Genomic DNA, 3,135 nt, shown 5'->3' on the forward strand with positions numbered 1-3,135 from the left:
ACAGTGTTTGCTTTTGACATGGTTCTAAGTACTGCTCTTGTTTGTGCACTGTGATGGCCACTAAGCACCATGCACTAGCAAGCAGAACTTACATGTAGAGGGTAGCACCAGCAGCAAAACTCTGTGAACAAACATAAGTAGCTGGGAAACATCTACATTAAGCTTTCCCTTCTGTTAAAGGGTTGCTAGTGGTGCTGGAGAGTCAGATGGACCCTCACTCTTCTTCATCAGTGGTATAATGCTGGATTTTATTGAAAAGAGACAGCATCATTCAAGACTGCCTGCATCAGTAGGCATCTAGCTTTTGTCTGTGAAGTGATGCCAAAGGCTGTATGACACATCACCCTTTGTTGCAAGAAATAGAAGGGGGGAGCTGAATGGCTCATGAGTCACTGGCAAAGGACTAGAAGAAAAGGGAATGAAACAAACTGAATAAAAAATGCAGAATGAAGAGGTCTCCAGGAGAAGGACCAGGTCTTGGCACATGTTTCTACAGTACCTAGCACAATGGGGCCTCTGGTTATATTGTAATCCTCTTCCTCCTCTGCCTCTTCATCATCATTCATCAGTCCAAGCAAGGTGCATTCCAGACTCAAAAATTCACTGTGGCAAGCAAATAAAAAATGCATGGAGGAAAGGAGGAGAATGGCTTTTCTTTTCTTCTCACAACAGGAAAAGGCCACCTATTTTGCTTTAGCATATGAGAAGAAAAAAGGAAAAAGCAAAATATGGTGATGAAATATGTAAAATTAAAATGGCTAAACATATTTAAAAGCTCATCCAATCCTTAGTGTTTGAAAAGGAATGAATCAAAAAGTTGTTCTGGGGAAAGCAATGAATACATGTGTAATTTCATACTGAGAGTTCACGACTTCCAAGTTAGGGCACTGAAAAAGTATTTAAGAAATATAATTAATTTTGACACCTGTAAACCTCCTTGAGTTTAGGATCATTCCTAAAGATATGACAAGAAATCATTCCTGACTATATTTGAAAGAAAATTTAGCCTCTGTAGCAGCTACTGTGAATTTTACAAATCATTCCTAGCTGGAGGGGGCATACTGCTTGGATACAACAAGAAAACACTCAAATCTTCCTCTTCAGAGAATTTACTTATCACCATTGTTCATCTTTATGCTTTCTGATTACCCCTAAAATTGAAAGTTTAGTGCGCTTCTTCTGGAGATCTCAAACTGCAGGGGTGGGAAGCATATAGATAGTGGTTCCTTTAAGGGTTGTTACTAGAGTTATAGCAGAACAGCAGCCTTTCCAAAGGTTTCCCCTTTCAGTTTTGTTTCCTGGCTCTTTCTTGTTCCCTTAAGGCAGAAGTGAAAGTAATCATCACCCAAGGCTATCAGGGGTACACTCTTCATATCATACATTGCATGAAACTAGCTAGCAAGGAAAGGAAACAAAGCAAATCAAGCATAAGAATCATGTAACAGGTTGTCTGGTTGCGCCATGCCGTCTTTTATTTCCCATGGTGAACTTGCCTACAGAACACAGCATAAACCAGGGGTAGGCAATGTTTTTTGGCCGGAGTGCTGAAGAAAACACAATGTCTATCTTGGAAAGTGCAAGAGTGCCAACATGCTGGAGCCTGGAGCAGCTGTTTGCAGCCTCCTGGCTGCAGCTGGTGCAAGGAGCCCGGTCTGCTTGCAGCAGGGCTTGCAGCCACCCAGCCACCTGCTGGGAACAGCCTGGGCTCCGTGGCTGGCAGCAGCTGCTTAGAGCTCAGGTTGTTGCTGACCCCTGGCATAAACCATAAATCTGCAAACATCAGGTACAAATAGTACGGGGTTAAACCTAACCCTGTGGTTTTTTCCAAGACCCGGAGAAAGTACCATGGCTTACTGCTGCAGCTTCTATCCTCACAGCCTTCCCTCTCTCTCCCCTGGGAGCTTTTAACTTCCTCTGGACCAGCCAATTATCCTTATCAGCTGGCTCAGTCCTCCTAGGAAGATCTGTAATCACTTTCTTACCACCTGCAGCCTGCTACACATCCACCCCCATCCCACAAAAATGGAACACACTTCCATTCCTTTATCCCCCCCCTTGCTTCTCAGGAGAAGCGATTTGCATTCACATGCACTGACCCCAGGCAATGGTGTATGGGGAAGTCAAAAGGGTGTAAGGATAAATAACACCTCATCAGCCAGAAGTTAGCCTTCCTCATAGCATTAAAACATATTGATGGGATTTGGTTGGTGACCAACTGGAAATGAGCTCCTAAGGCAGGGCGGGAAAAATACAGCCTGTGGAGGGACTTTTTCTGGCCCATGGCAGGTCCCTGGGTCCCACCTGGCTCAGGTGCCATCCAGCCTGTGGCATGTCCCTCCACCCCCAGGGATGCAGCAGAGCTGAGGTGGATGTGTGGCCAGACTCTATTTCCTGGCAGCCCTGTCAACAGCAGCTCCTTCCAGCTGCTGCCACCACCAGCCCCAGCCCCATGGAGACTGGCCAGGACCCATGCAGGGAGGGCCTGTGTCCTAGGCTGAGCTCATGGCCCTGGCCCCAGCCCTGACCTGTCCTATGCAGGGGGGCAGGGTCCCTGCAGTGCCCATTCTGGACCCATCCATCCCAACAATGATGAGCAGCAGTGGTGGCAGGTGGGCAGGAGCTGCTGCTGGGCATGAGAATAAAACAAGACCTGGTAGTGAGCACAGCCACCTCCCCCTTGCTGCTGCTGGACCCTTTTTGGTGCTGCTGCCCGGAGCCCATGCCAGGACTGCCCTGTGTCTCCTTGCCACTGCTGCTGCTTCACTGAGTGCAGAAGCCCATAGCAGCCCAGAGGTGGTGCTGGTGGTGGCAGCAGCAGGGAGGAGCCACAGGGCAGCCCTGGCATGGGCTCTAGGCAGTGGCCCATGACAGCTCCCCAAAACTCACTATGTGGTCCATGGACCCTGTGACAGGGGGCCTCCTCGGGGCCGAACTCCGTGGCCCGCCTACCTGTCCTTGGGGGCAACCGCCCGCCTTCTCTCCCGCCACGCCTTGGTGTTAATTGATTCATTTAAAGATGTCACTCAAGCGGGAGGCTGCCCATTTTTGTGCCCCGATGCCAGGGGCACTCTCTGCGGCTCCTATCCTCCCCAATACCGCAGCCCAAGCCTCGCAGATGGCATCTTGGTGTTCACC

This window comes from Alligator sinensis, unplaced genomic scaffold, assembly GCF_000455745.1.
Source record: "Alligator sinensis unplaced genomic scaffold, ASM45574v1 scaffold511_1, whole genome shotgun sequence".
In the NCBI taxonomy this organism is placed as follows: Eukaryota; Metazoa; Chordata; order Crocodylia; family Alligatoridae; genus Alligator; species Alligator sinensis.